Below are 16,255 nucleotides of genomic sequence, written 5' to 3'. Positions count from 1 at the left end.
GTATGTTTAATCTGTTTGTGATGTCTGTGTAGGTAGAAAGTCTGTTTACTTTTGTGAAGTACACGTCCAAGTAACCTCTTGTAGTTGTGTATCAAGATACTATTCTTACTGGAAAATAGTGTGCTGTAATAATTGATAGCTTGTATCCAAGGGAATAAACAATATGTGTAAACATAATCAGCTTCAGCTAAATGATGAACTGCTGAACTTTTGATAGGAAAGAGATGGGGATCAGCTATTAGTCAACAGGAGTCTCCATTGAAGAGACCAGAAACAAAAGGTCATGAAATGTTATTGGAAGCAGATTGTTCTCATCAGAAAAGTGTCGCATCAACTTCAAGCCATGTATGTCCTGCAACTATAGCCAACAAACATGACATGACAGTAACTACAATCCCCATAAATTCGCCTCAGGAAAAGTTGCAGAAAAACAAGGTGCAGGTGAATCATTTTCCATTTTTTTGGAGAAGGAGAAGAAGAAGAGACAAGCTTCCAGAGTTACCTGTATTTATGCAGAAGCTGCTAAGAAAGAAAAGGAATGAAAAACATATGGTTCTGGTGACTTTTAGGTAATGAATCAGCAAGAAAACATAACTTGAACTTTGCTTTAAATTTCCCGGCAAATTGTAATTTTACATTTAAATTCCATTTATCTTCCATATTATTCTACTAAATGTAACAAAATTTGTATGGTATATGTATCACAGCTATATTAGGAAACCTGTGTATGGAATTTCTGATTGCAGAATTTTTTCAAGTAGTAGGGGTTTCTAAGTCCAAAAGTTTAGAACATAAAATTACATGAACTTTAGTACGATATTCCTCCTTATATAAATTATGTACAGAAAAACTGATAGGTAGTGCTTTTTAAAGAAGTATTATCTACCTAATTACAAGTTTCCATTAACATGTTAATTACATTTCATGAAAAAATAGAATTATAACTTTCAAAATTTTGCTGTGGTTTTCGTCGACTTTAAAAGAGCCAAATACTCTTCTTCATACTGCAAGAACAAGGTGTCAATTACAACACATGCACCCTCATCCAACAGACTCTTACTGATACAACATCTTAGGTGAAGTTCAGGGTAGAAGTATCTCGGAGTTTCAAGATAAAAACTGGAGTACGACAAGGTGATGGCCTCTCACCCATTCTGTTTAATCTGGTGAGGAGTCTAGAAATCAAACCAGTTGCCATTGGAGCCGGGATCCGAAAGATTGAGATTAGGTGCCTAGCATTCGCAGATGACATTGCAATCCTAACCAACAATTCTAAGGATGCTGTCATTGCTATCGAAGCCGTGCACGAAATAGTGGTGAAGGCAAGATTATAGATATTGTACGACAAAACCAAGTTCTTTGAGACTCGGCATCCCGGAAACGCCCGTTTGACGACCATACATGGAACGATTGGGAGAGTCAATCGCTTCTGCTATCTTGGTGAATGGGTCCACCGCAATGATAGAAATGGTACATTAGAAAGATGTAACAAACTCAATGCAGCGTATCAACTATCCCACAACCATTATAATAAGAGGTGCATTTCGAAAAGTGCTAAGATCTGTCATTACAAAACTGTTGTCAGAACACAGTTTTTGTATGCCTCAGTGACCCTACTGATGAACAAAAAAGGCACCATGGATGATCTAGAGAAACCCGAAAGACATATCCTCAGGCAAATTCATGGACCGATATTGCTCCCAGATAGAACCTACAGACCTAAATCGAACTCTGAGCTGTATCGACAGTTAGAATGAGCCAATACCAGCATGCGACGAAGGAAGCTTAAGTTCCACAGACACCTACAACGAGTGGACAGCAACAGGCTTACCAAGAAGATCTTCTCTTTGGTTAAAAGCTACAGGACTGGAAGCTTGTGGCTTAATGAAGTACAGAACGACTTGGATTTGGCTGGGATTTCAGACATTGATACAGAAGATCGTTCCAAATTTTGTGCTATGGTACTGTCTTGGACCCCTCCACCTAGAGTCCCTAGAAGTCGGAAGCCCCTTTTACAGGAGAGAAAGGAGAAATTATCAGCAGGGCTCAAGAGATATTGGGAACGAAGAAGAGCATCGAGGAAGAACTAGTCATCAGCAATCCCTAGTGGGCTTAAATCAATAATAATAATGAATTGTATATGAAAGAAATATTCTTGATATTTTTACTTTTTTTAATGTAAGTGACATTCCCACAAAGTTTCATGAAAATCCCTGCATTAGGTAAAAATATCTGTGTATCTCAGGAGTGTCACCTTAACATTTGGTAGACTGAGATCACCCGCTACAATCACGTTCCTTTCCATATCGTTTCCCACATACCTGATTATCTTATCAAATAATTCTGAATCAGCGTCAGCACTACCCTTTCCCAGTCTGTACACTCCCAAGACATCAAGTTGTCAAATATCGTTAGAGATGAGCCTTACACCTAGAATTTCATGTTTCTCATCATTAACTTTTTCGTAGCTTACAAATTTGTTTTTCACCAGAATGAATACTCCCCCTCCTACCATTCCTATCCTATCTCTACAATACACATTCCAGTTCTGTGAGAATATATCTGCATCCATTATATCATTTCTCAGCCGATTCAACTCCTATTACAATATCTGATAAGTATTGCACCTTTCCAAGGCTTCAGTACGTAAACAAGCTACCGTGGTTCACAAATATGACATTAGGATGGAGCACCATCGGTGAGCCTTGAACTCAGCCCGGTCGTCGAAACCTCACCCTCCCCTACTAGAATGATTCGCTAGCTAAGCCGGTGTCGCATTTCGGGTCAGTAGACCGTTCGATGGGGCGGTAATTTCTTTAATAATACTCTCTATAGTAGGGGAATATTAATTATGAGAGGAAAACTATTTCGTTACTAATGAGAAGAGAAACTATATCTTGTATAACAATTTTTAATATACTAGTGAAACACACCTTATTTACAGGGATATGCCATACAACACTGTACATGTGATATTGAAGGTTATCTTGACATTAATGTTCAGTAGTCTCTCTCTACACTTCATCATATGTTCAATTATTCAAACTTAAGAGGCGTTCCCTCTTGATCTATTTACACTTAGACTTAGAGAAGCATTTTCTCTCTGATTACTTCACTTTACACCTACACTGATCACTTTACACACAAATCTATTCAGTATAGACATATCCTACTGTAATCCTGTTTATTTGCCGAGAATTAATATATACAAACTATATCAGGTTGTGATATAGGCCTACGAACACATATGAACTGAAATCAGAATATGTTTACTAGGTACATTCCAAATCCTTTGAAGGTCGCATCACCTCACTTCCCTAAGTTCGTCATTGTTTGACAAGTAATATAATAAACACGCTCATTTCATCAGGATTTTTATCAATATGCATAACAGGACATTATTTATACAACGTTGCTATCTGTGAACAAATCATAGAGCGACTTCAATACCAGACATCATAAACAGAGTATCATAGCACTACCTGCAATAAATGGACAAGAATATATACATTTCACACACTCACTCGAATCATAGATGGTACATGCCACCCGCTGTTGGTAACAGTGAACATAAACTTTCACTGTCTCCTGGACGAACCCAGGATCTTCTGATAATCTGAAGTTCCCTGCACGGTGTAAATAATTAAGAAAGGAAATTGGAGGGACCCTTCTTTTAATGCATGTTGGAATCTGTGGGATGTTGGCAATATTTAAATAGATGCACGTAATCATTGTATCCAAAGGAAAGAAACTCGCCACTTTAGTTGTTTCCTTTCACTGAAGGAGACACTTTTACTCCCTTTAAAGGGAGTCATAAATCTCAGCTGTTCCCTGCCCGTGACACACTTCCAAGGGGCGGCCTGCCAGCACTTCCCAGACAGTTATTTCACGGCAAATAATCTATTCACTTCTTTCAATACTGGCCACAATGGCATCACAACAAATCCCGGCTTTATATTCAGCCGTAATTGGCACATTCATATCGCGATATCCATATTGCGTATCTTAATAACAGATTCCAAGGGAACTTCACATTTTCATTTCACACTATATATTATGGCTACAGCCTGTTCAACCATCTCGTTTCTCCTCTCGGTACATTGACTACAATGCAGATTTAATGATGACCTCCTGCCACAAGAGTTCAAATGACCTCACGCACTCGCAAATTAAATAATTTAACAATATATACCCCCAATCTCACGTTTCCATCCATTGTTTTCAGCAGCATTAATTACTAATAAGGAGGACTCCCTAATAGCTTGTGAAGTACAAAAAAAAAATCAATTACTGAGATATCTTTGAAGACTCCTATCAGCTATAGAAAGTTGATAACTGGAGTCATTTACAGAGAATATTTAAGCCCTTTTTACTTGACAGTACTTCATACTTAATTAATCTGAGGTCCTTAAAATTACGTCATGCATTATCAAACCCTTATTAAAAAAATGGAAGTAAAATATGGTCGTTCCCAAACCATGAAGAAAATGCTCTATAAAAGACCCAAAATAAAAATGAAATTCTTATTATTATCCCTCTGAAATGGCATACTAGCAGTCTACGTTACATCTATGTGAAAAATCTACATATTTGCAATGGGACACGACCTTCAAAGATATAAATACTTGGAAATGTACTCAGCCTTCTGGATACCGGGTTCACAGCCTTACAGGAGGACACATCCATGAATTACTCGAAATCCATAATGTAGTCAGCGATATGAAGTTCTCTGGTGACTAACTGGCAAGTCACGGACACCATGGCTTGACCTCGTTCGACATTCCAGATGATCCCCGCTACTCAGGCAAAATTTCGGCAAACAGCTAGATGACTCGTTCACTCTGGGTCACAGGCAGATTCTGGCATGCAGCTGGATATCCCGTCACTCCGACGCTCTTGTAGACTCCTTATGTAAATGAGGGGAAAATTATCTCATGTGAATGCGTTACTTTGTTACACACCACAATTTAAAAACATGGTTGGATCTGTTCAATAGCACGAGCATTCCAACCCAATGCCGGTAATGTCTTTGAAGCCCGACACTGTCCCCTTCTCATCTACCTATCCTTTTATAAACAGCAGACAGCTATTGTAGGCCCTAATTAAAAAAAGGTCGTCACTACCGGGTTAAAATTCTTGTGTCACACGACCACACTTCAGGCATTATTCTATTTCACCTAGTCATGCGTAAGTCAAGCTCTCAACTGCATCACGGATTACTTTAACGTGGCACTGTCCTTAATTAGGTCGACAATGAGCCGTTCACTCACTTTCTTTACATTTCTCATTTATATCGAGCACACACACACTCCACACACTTTGCTAAATACGTGCCTATTTATGTTAATTTAGCCGCATTACTTTAGGCATATATGAGGCTCGACGCACGACCTCTTTGACACACGGACAGCGGTCATTATGGTTTCATACTGTTCCTACTATATTAATTAGTGGCACACTGTACTCGCAAACAGCTTACTTAGATTGTGGTTATTTCCGCATATATTCATTGGCTTCAATAAATTACTGCATTACACTGTTCACAAAAAAAATGATTTCTTCATAAAGGACTCACACACAAATCACGACGAATTACTACCGAACTGGCATTGCACTGAAAATGAACTGGGTAGTGTCTGCCTCTCAGCTCTTGAATATATAGGTGAGCTACGTGAGAGACTCAGATGCTGAGAGTGGGGGGGAAAATGCAATTCCTTCTCAGAGTTCGGTCCGATAATATGCAACGTAGAGTGACGAACAGGGTATCAAAATGTAGCTCTTGTGCTCCCATTTCCACTGAGTGACTGTTTTTGAAATAGCTTCGTAGATTCTCAAGCAATCTTGAAAGCGTCCTTTTGTCTCTGTCGGTGAATGATGACGAGCACAGGGGATTCCTTGTGTTCGCTGGCACGGTTAGGGTCCAACATCTGTTAGTCATTAAGATGCACCCTTGTTTACGGCATAGTTACTGCTCTGTCAGTTAAGTAGAGCACTTCTCGGGCTCATAATTATGCGTAAAATTCCCTGATTAAAATGAATGTTTGCACTTAATTATCCATTGAGTATCTTGCGATTTATAAAAATTAACAGGGAAAAAACAGATGAATTCGATAAGTTGGCAGTGGTGAATGAGTGAGGAAAACAGGGTATAATGTTAGTTTTCACGTTGGATATACTCTCTGGGCTCAGCTAGTGACCTAGATTCTCTGTCACATGATAACGCGTCTCTTTTCATCTCGCTCGCGGTTGGAGTGAGAAAACTTCATGTACAAGTGCTCTTGCACTGCCTCGCTGCTAATTACCAGCAACTAGAGGTAGGTTGCGCGACTCTGGATATTGCAAATCAAGTCCCGGAATGGGAAGAAAAATTCCAACTTGGGCAGTTTTTATCGTAGAATGATGCGGAAAACGGCATATCTCATCTCCTGGATATCATGACATACCATAGGTGATGTTGTGAACAGTCACAGTATATATCTATTAAATTACTTAATTCTATTCCTTTCTTCACAATACTTCTACAGTTCAGCACTAACATTTTTATGTCATCCTTACTTCCAGTTCCCTGAGCCCTTATCACCACTCCCTAGACCACCCTGTTTCCCTGAATGTTTCTCCCTATAACCCTTCTAAACAAATTTCCTAACTTATATGTACCATTGCGGTTTAAGTGAAGTCCATTTGAGCGCAGATCCCTACCTCCTACCCACCCATTAGGATCTAGAAATCTCACTCCCAGTTTCTCACATACCCACTCCATAGTCTTATTTAAATCCCCAATCACCCTCCGGTCAGTATCCCTCCTATACAGTATTCCACCGGTAACAATCTCCGCTTCCTTAAACTTCACCCATGCTGCATTTACCAGATCCCACACATCCCCAACTACGTTAGGACTTACACCTGCTTGCCTTACATTGTTGGTACCAACCTGAAACACTCCCACCTTCTCCTTTCCCTCCTCATTCTCTTCTACTTTCCTCAACATCTGCCTTAATCTAATTCATGGATAACACTCTACTCTGGTTTCCTTTCCTCCACACACACACACACACTTTCCCTACATGTCTAACAATGGAATCTCCCATGACCATAGCTTCAACCCTACCTACCTCATTTGATCCCCTCCCCTCCTGGTCAGCCCTATCTTTCCTCACTGCTACAGAAGCTACTTCTTCCCCCTTTTCTTCCCATTCCTCTTTTACATCTACTGTATTCTGTACATTGTTTGAGGGAGGCCTACTTTCCTTCCTGTCCTCTGAGAGAATCCTGATTATCTCCCTCAAAGTCACCAACTTCTCCCTCATATTCCTTAATGCCTGGCCACACCCACAGTTCTTACACTTGCAATCCTTAGCCATTATTCTGCTTTTCCAAGAAGAGGCTCTGGTGACCTACACTTATTAATTTAACAGTTATATTAAATCAAGATCCATGTTGTTGGACGTGAATCACCTAATTAAATAACAATGAATCTCTGTGTCTAACTAGTGGCCATGTTTTTTGGCGTACACAATTTTGCACTATAAAGAGTTGATGCAGTGAGACCCCACTCCACAAAAAAACCAGTGGCCATGATGTTGGCCGTTTAGCAGAATGTGATAAGGACATTTTAGGTATAAGGGTATAATACTTCCACGAAGATGTTCATAATTGTCAACTGATCAATTTTGTTTGTATATATGTGACCAAATAATTTATAATTGAAATATTCTTATAAATTTGTTAAGGAGGAAGCCATACTTTCCAATGTTGACTCGGTTGAATATAAGTTAAAAGCTGTTCAGTCTGTTGAACACACAGGTTAAATATAAATATTATACTTCAACATACCTGTGAAAAAACCTGCATTATTAAAGATTATTAAACAAGGGTGACTTGATAGAATCTGATGATGTTCTTTTAAAGAATGAGACATGTCATTCTTTGCACAATAGTGTGCATTTTTATCCCTTGTTTAAGAATATGTTTTTTTACAAATATGTTGTAATATAATATTTATATTTAACCTGTGTGTTTGACAGACTGAAAAGCTTTTAAGTTACATTTATATTCTTATCCATGTATTATTGTCTAGAGAAGATCATAAAATGAACCAAGCGATCTTTTAACATCACTGCTGTGTCGACTTGGTATTTCTCAACGAGGCAACGGAGTACTGAAATGTTTAACAAGTGGCAATCACTTAACAACAGACACATATTATTATTATTATTATTATTATTATTATTATTATTATTATTATTATTATTATTATTATTATTATTATTATTATTATTATTATTATTATTATTATTATTATTATTATTATTATATGTAAGGAAATCTTTGTGAATCAGTTCCCATGGATAAAAATTATTGTCTGGCTATGGATATTTTGAAATTGGGATTCTAAAACATAATTTCATTATTATTATTATTATTATTATTATTATTATTATTATTATTATTATTATTATTATTATTATTATTATTATTAAATAGGTAAAACCTCGATCCCTTGTTAGAGGGCTGTGTTTGAGTAACTGAATGGTTACTAATCGAGGCAGTGTTCACAAGATTTATGTGTTTGAGGTTTCATTCCCCTCTTTATGTTATTCTGTTTTATTAATTCTTTGTCCTTTTCTTCAATTTTACTGGGGTCTTGCTTTTCTGATTTTCTTAGTACCTTACTTTTGCATTGTTGTGTCCCTGCTTGAGATTGGTTCAAACCTTTCTATGGTGGGTGTGTGTTGTTGTTGTTGCCATGGTAATGGTTGTTATTTTGCTGAAGATGATTTGATTGTGATTGTGTTAATATCGCCCGAACACTTTTGCTTTTTGGGACATTATTTTACGGTCGTATGCCCGTTTCATATTGTGGGAATTATTCATTTATTTTACTTCATTCTATTAGTGAATGTGTTGTAAATTTTCTTGTGGGAGCTCTTTGCTTAGTATCCTATCTAGGTTTGAAACCTGGCTTAAAGAATGTCTTATTTAACATAACATGTCAAGCAAGTAATATGACCAAAACTCGTGAAAATAGTAAATTGATTTGAAATCAAAGGCACTTAGTTGTTAATTTTCTTTTTATTAAACTAGGTTATTTGGTTGAGCCAGTTAAATAATGGATATTGGGTTCCAATCTGGTTATTTGGAACGATCGATCGTTAAGGAAAACTGTTAGATTACTTAATTTTTTTAATATACTAGCTGATGTACCCGTGCTTTGCTACGGAATTCTACACTATATACAGAATTGTAGGTTAGGTAGTGTACACGTTGTAAGCAAGACTATTAAATTGCATAGCTCTCATCGGTACCCTAGGAACGCGACAGAGAAATCACCAAATGTCTTTTCTCATATGAAGATTAGGTAATGGAATTTGCATTGTAATGGTAGGCCTGCTGGCCTACCATCCACAATCAGGTTGGGAAATTTCATTATAATGGCAGACACTCACTCTCCATCTTTTCCCCTCTTAAAGAATAAATTTGTTGCCTTCCGAATAGGAGGTCAATATTTAGCGCGATACACAGTACCCTATCACGTTACAAACCCCCACCACACTGTTCACAAGACCCACCTTAAACCTACTACTCCCCTAACAAGATCTTTTCCTTCCCCCTTCTCCATCCGCCTTCTCCCATCCAGACCTACCAAATATAACATTTTTATCTTCTTCTCACATGACTAGCGTCTTTTACCACTAACTGATTTCATATTCATCAGTGTTAAAATTTTATCAGGTATAAATTACATACCAAGTGATTCAGGTAAGTTCTTGACGTTCAGGTTGACGCATAGCATGTGTGAGTGTTTTAAATGACTCTTTACTTTGGAAACCTGTCGGAACCTCCTATTGAACGGATGCACAAAGACTACATATTGAAGAACTTTCTTTTATTCTTTGTATAGTGAGAGACTATATGCATACTTCAATGTGTCACTGTGCCAGATTTAATTATTATGCCGCTGCTCTTCTGTTATGGCGATTTATCTTAACACATGGTGTGAATGGACAGTTAAAGATTTTTAATGAACATATTTCAATGTGTATCCACAATAGTTTTGATTATTATGTCGTTGCTTATATATTTGTGATTCATTTTATGGCTGATGAATACATTTTAAATGTTGAAACTGGTTCCAAGTTGAATAAAAGTTATTAGTAACATCAACACCTAATTAGTATTGAATAGGTTGAACCTAATAGATATCTCATCTCTGTCATCTCTGTTCAATACGGAAACATCATAAAGCTCATATCTTTGAATCTTGAGGTACAGTCAAGAGCAATGAGGCATTATTATGAACCAACTTAGATAAGCTGGTCATTGTATCCTGTTATACCAATGGAGAGGCGGGCAGTGCCGGATCCTTGATTGACATGAATTTAACCAATATTGCTTCAATTATCGACTTTCTGGAAAGCGACGTGGTATCTAGTCATCAGTTGAGGAGATTTCAAGGTCACCTCACGCATTACGTTCAGCGTATTGGGGATCTTTTGTCATTGGAGTCAAAGGATGAGTTGAGGACCCAAGTCAAGCACTTGGAAGATAGAGCACTTAGCTTGTTGGAGAAAACTGACTTGTGGCTGACAAAGTTGGCAGGCAAAACGAAACCTCCCCCTTTGGTCTCCGTGGTAGGGGGAGATGATATGGATAAATCTATAGGGAATAGGGAGGTTGGAGAACAGCAAGAATAGCAAGCTTTGCAATCTATTTTACCGTCAAATGTTTCTATATTCTCCAATATTCCTCATCCATTAACGCTAATGTTGAAGGGTGCCCCATACTACTCTGTCAATTCAGTTAGCAACACAGTAGCCTTCCTTCGTTTCCTGGTCGAATTCCTGGACCATGCCCTGGTTTTTGGAATTTCACATAGTCATATATTGCAGATTATTTACCCTTTGGCAAGTGGTGAGTTGTCACATAGGATTGTTAAGGCCATTAAAGAACAGGAAACTATTCAGCAATTCCACGCGCACTTATTGACACATTTTATTCCAGCTAGGGCATTAAATTCGTTTGTGCAAAAATTTTACTTCAGAGTCCAGTGTAAGGATGAGTCGTTGGCTGATTTCATTTTGGATATTAAAAATTACGCCAGGGTCTTCACGCTCCATTTTTCGGAAGAGCAAATTCTATTGACTATTGTTGAGGGTATAAACCCCTTATACCATTGTTGTTCATGTTTCGCGGCCCATCCCTGCAATTTCAGAGTTGGAGGCGATGGTCGTTGCCGCGGAAGGTGTTCGTCATGCGGACACATTGCGCACGGGAAGTAGTCTTTCATCGCCCAATGTATCTGGTGCTCCCGCTTCTAGAAAGCCCGCTAACCTGAGAAGATGTTATGCATGTGGATCACATGATCATTTACGGAATCGACATCCTGCCAGGACTCTTGGTCGTTGCCCAGTGGGCACGTTGACTAATGCCAGTGTCCCTCATGGGAGTAGTAATTTCGTCTGTTTTAAATGTGGGCATCCGGGATATTTTGTGAAGAACTGTGCTGGGACTTCTGCGTCCAGCTGACTAGGTAAGGGGGCTTCCGTTGTTTACGATCCCCCAGCTGATGACAGCCCTCGTTGTGCTTCTGTTCAGCCTTTATTCGATATGTGTCCGCCCGAGAGTTTACAGATTTCTGCGGATCTGAAAGTTAGTGCTACCTTCATTAAAGTTGAAATGGGGTGCGAGCCTTTATCGGCCTTACTGGACTCGGGGAGTGTAGCTTCCTTGGTCAGCGAGAAATGGTATATCGCACACAAAGCTATATGTAAATTTTCTGAATTGCTTCCTGCCTCTGTTTTGCATGTATCGGCCAATTCTTCTAAGGTCGATATTATAAGTATTTTCACTAGTAAAATTACAGTTTCTAACTTTTCTTGGAAATTTTCCCTTTATGTAGCCAAGGATTTGTCATGCCCCATAATCCTTGGGACTAATTATTTTTCTTACTCTGGATTGGTTCTGAACCTACAAAAGGGGGTTTGTTGGTTCAGATTTTCTCAATCAGTAAAGATCCCCCTATATTAATTTAATTCTGTGTCTTTTCGTTTGGTTATGCCCCCTCAACAGGAGATGGTGTGTGACCTTACCCATCTCCCTGAGGATCAGGCGCGGAGTGTGAGGGAGCTGTGCGACACTTTTTTGGACATATTTTCTGAGAAATTGGGCATGACCAATCTTTTGGAGTATAAAATTGAACTCTCTGATTCTATTCCAGTAAGGATTCCCCCTTACCATTTGTCTCCGCCTAAGATGAAGGCGCTGAAGAAGATCATCTTATCGATACCTACCTATACCTCAGGGTCGGTTCAGGCCTGTCCTGGATTATAGGTTTCCCAATAAAAAATTTGTGTTGCAGTCCATGCCACTCCCCGATTTACACTATTGTTTCTCCTGGTTTAGAAAGGCTTGATATTTTACTATCTTGGATTTAAATCAAGCCTACTACCAGATCCCCTTGGCTCCTGGGTTGCACCATGTGATGCCATTTGCTACCGACTGGAATTTATACAAATTTTTGCGTGTGCCTTTTGGGATCTCTACTGGTGCCACCATCCTTACTAGGCCCTTGGATAAACTGTTTTTGAACATTAAATTTAACTACTTATATCATTATTTGGATGACCTTGTCACTTACCAAAACTTTCGAGAAGCACCTGTTTCACCTTAAGGAAGTGTTGATGCGCCTCCAGTATGTGGGTCTCACCGTCAAGCTTTCTAAGGTCTCCTTTGTGAAGCCCTAGATATCCTTTCTTGGGCATGTGGTTTCACCTGACGGTGTTTCAGTGGACCTCTCTCGCGCCCAGGCCATTCGTGAATTAGCTCCTCCTAAGGATGTGAAAGGCGTAGCACAGTTTGTGGGCATGATAATTTTTTTTCTGGAAGTTCATTCCAGACTTCACTAAGCGTGCCAGCCCGCTTAACTCCCTGCGTCGGAAGGGGGTTAAATTTGATTGGGGGCCCTCTCGGCAGGCCGCTTTTGAAGATCTTAAGTTGGCTATCTCCAACGCACCTATTCTTGCCATGCCCGATTTTTCTAAACCGTTTATAGTGCAGACCGATGCTTCTGCATCCGCTGTCGCTGAGGTGTTGTTGCAGGACTCGGAATTTGGCAGGCGCCCGATTTCCTATGCATCCAGGACCTTGTCTGCTCTTGAATCGAAATGCTCGGTGTACGAGCTTGAAGGTTTAGCCGTGTTATTTGCCCTCGAGAAGTTCTGGATGTATTTAGAGCACGTTAAATTCCAACTTGAAATGGACAACCAGGCGTTGAGCTGGGTCCTGGGTCGACCCCGAAGAACAGGCCGCTTGGCCTGGTGGGCGATCAGGATCTCTGCCTTTCAGTTTGAGGTGCGACACATCCGGGGATCAAATAATATTCTAGCTGATTCTTTAAGCCGTATGTACTCTCCCGAGGTGGTTCAAGATGATCAACACCCTTGGATGTTGAGTCCCTTGCCCTGCCGATTTCTGCGGCATTTCTGTCCGATACCCTCATATTGTATCATGACATTGGGAAAATTCAAAGAGAAGACCTTCTGTTGGGACCCATCATCCAAGATTTAGAGCTAGGTAAACCTGTTGCTCACTACGAGTTATGGAAGAGGGTGTTTAAAACAAGAGAGAAAATCTGTGAGAATTTCATTTGGAAGGGATTGGATGGGGAAGTGCGTGAATTGGTTAGAGCTTGCAAGCTTTGTAAAATTAGCAAGCCACCACTGAATACTAAAGTCGATTTCTATCTTCTTCTCAAGCCACTCACCCTATGGAGCATGTTTTTATAGATTATGTCGAGCCCTCCCCAAATCGAAAGGGAATGGTAATAGGTTTATTCTTGTCTGTGTTGACACTTTCACTCGCTTTACCTGGATGTTTCCCACTAAGCTTGCCACAGCTGACAACACGGTAAAGTGTTTGAAAGGCATTTTTTCTACGTTTGGGCCTTGTCAAGTTTTAGTCTCCGATAATGTGAGGGCTTTTACATCCAATTTCTTTTAAAAATTCATTTTCGGCCTCCCCATCTCTCACGTTACGACCTCTGTTAACTATCCTCAGCCGTCGTGCGCGGAGAGGGTAAACCATAATTTGCGCCCAGCGTTTATCGCCTTCTACCACGTAGATATTTGGAGGTGGGATACGAGTGTTCCTTGGTTAACTTATGCTTTCAATACCGCTGTTCACAAAGTGCATAAATCGTCCCGCTTTTCTCTCATGTTTGGTTGTATCCCTAACTCACTTTTGTCAAATCTTTGGAATATAAATAATCTGTCGCCAGAGAATATCGATCCTCCTAATATTAGGGCTACGTGGAAATTTGCTATGGCTAACCTTAAGGTCTTTAACTTAAGGAAGCAGCAACGTTACAATCAGGGGCGAGGACCTGTCAGCCTGGCCTTTGGTGATAATGATTTTGTGAAGAATTTCATACCTTTGGGTAAGCTGTCTCCTCACTTTTGGGGACCTTGTGCTGTTATCAAATTTTTGACTCATCACATTGCTCCTTAGGGACCCTGTGGCGGAGAGGGTGTTTAGGGTGCACCTCTCTCAAGTCAAGCCTGCCTTAATTTTTGGTGCCGTTTTGCACCTGGATCGCCTTGCTTCGAATTATTTGTGGAGGGTTTCCTTAATTAGGAATGTTATCTTGTTTTTTAAGATGTTTAGCCTTGTTAAACTTTCTTTTTTTTATTAATTGTGCTTGTACTTCTTTTACCTCACGCCCCTTCCGCCTTCCTCTCCCTCCCTTTGTTTGCTTCCCTGCTTACCTTCGCGCTACTGTTGGGTCCTTATGCGGCCTGGCTTTGTCGACCTGCCCCCGGTCCTTCCTTGAAAAGCGCAAAGAGACAAACGTCTGTTGGCTCTGTTATTTTTCCAGCCTTTCGGTGCATGCTGTTGCCGAGCTCTCCGGCAGGGCCCCTCGGTGGAGCTGTTGGTATGTTTTGCACGCTGTGACCTGTTTTTCAGCTCCTCATGGACTATTTCATGCCTTTGGAGCCTCTATCTGATCTTATGGAGCAGAACTCTTCCTGGTTGTTCTGCTTCTGCAACCTTGCTATGTTAAGGACCGAGTGGGAAATGCGTTGCTGTACCTTATTCTCCAAGTTTCCTAGAGTGCCGGCTATGAACTTTCAGTGTGGCTGAATTACCTTTCTTCCAAGTCCACTTGTGATAAAAAATGTGTGCTCCTTGAAGGAGAAGATTTTCCAAAGGCATGGAACTCTTTTAAGAAGAATTGCACTCATATTTTATTTTTGGAGTTAGCTTTCATCTTTCTCCGATGTCAGCTTTAAGGCAGGGAGGATCTGTGCTGTGTAAAAATTTTTATTCTCCCAGGCCTATCTTCTCTTCATCTTCATCTTAATGTATGTGCTTGTAAGCTGTGTTATGTATTGTGTATTTCTTCGATGTATTTGTATGTATTTTGCCTTCAGAGAAATGCAGATTTTATCTCGTTCTGAAGTGTCTGCCTCTCTCTCTCTCTCTCTCGCTTCATGCCCCTCCCCTATCCTCTAGAGGGGAGTTCCAGTCCACGTGACCGGTGAGCCTTGTGGCCTTGTCTGGCTGCGGTGTCAATCTCCTGTTGGCACTGGTGCAGTGCGCTGCTTTTCTGGGCTCGCCTTGTGACCCTTTGAACCCGGCATGCTAGCGCAGAGGTAAGACAGAGAGGGACCTTGATACACTACCCTTCAAATGTTGTTACTTGGAAAGGTGCCTGAGGTAATTATGAAAATTTATGAACGTGTAATGGTAGGAGCCGAGTGCTTTCGATATTATCTTCACTTGAAGTTTCAAGTTGATGTGTTCGATTGAGTTGGAAAAGAATGTGTTTTCTTGGGTGAAATGTTTATCCCTTCTGGGAAAGGCTCTTCATAGTTAATCATGTATCTCATTTGCCCCAGATATTGGAAATTGTTAAGACAGGCAATTCCCCCATAGTGGGATTAGGTTAGTGTTGTTTTTCAAGGGCACTGTAATTTGCTGCACATTTTCTATGTGCCTTAAAAGCGTTGCTTCCTGTTAAGGTACCGAATGGCCTTGTTTTACCTACTCTTAATATTAGTGCTAAGTTAATGAATTTTTATTGTGTTTCTCTTATATTCAGAAAGTGTATATTATACTTATTGCTGTTCGATACCCGGCTTATATTCGGGGAGTTAGTTCGAGAAACCCTTCACAAAAGTGTGTGAACATGTACCTGATAGTGAGGGCTGGTTCCCTCATTCTTATCCTGCTGTAGTTCTGAAAGTGCATACGGGTA

The sequence above is a fragment of the Anabrus simplex genome, chromosome 5, assembly GCF_040414725.1.
Source record: "Anabrus simplex isolate iqAnaSimp1 chromosome 5, ASM4041472v1, whole genome shotgun sequence".
Taxonomy (NCBI): domain Eukaryota; kingdom Metazoa; phylum Arthropoda; class Insecta; order Orthoptera; family Tettigoniidae; genus Anabrus; species Anabrus simplex.
This window is presented reverse-complemented; position numbering follows the sequence as displayed.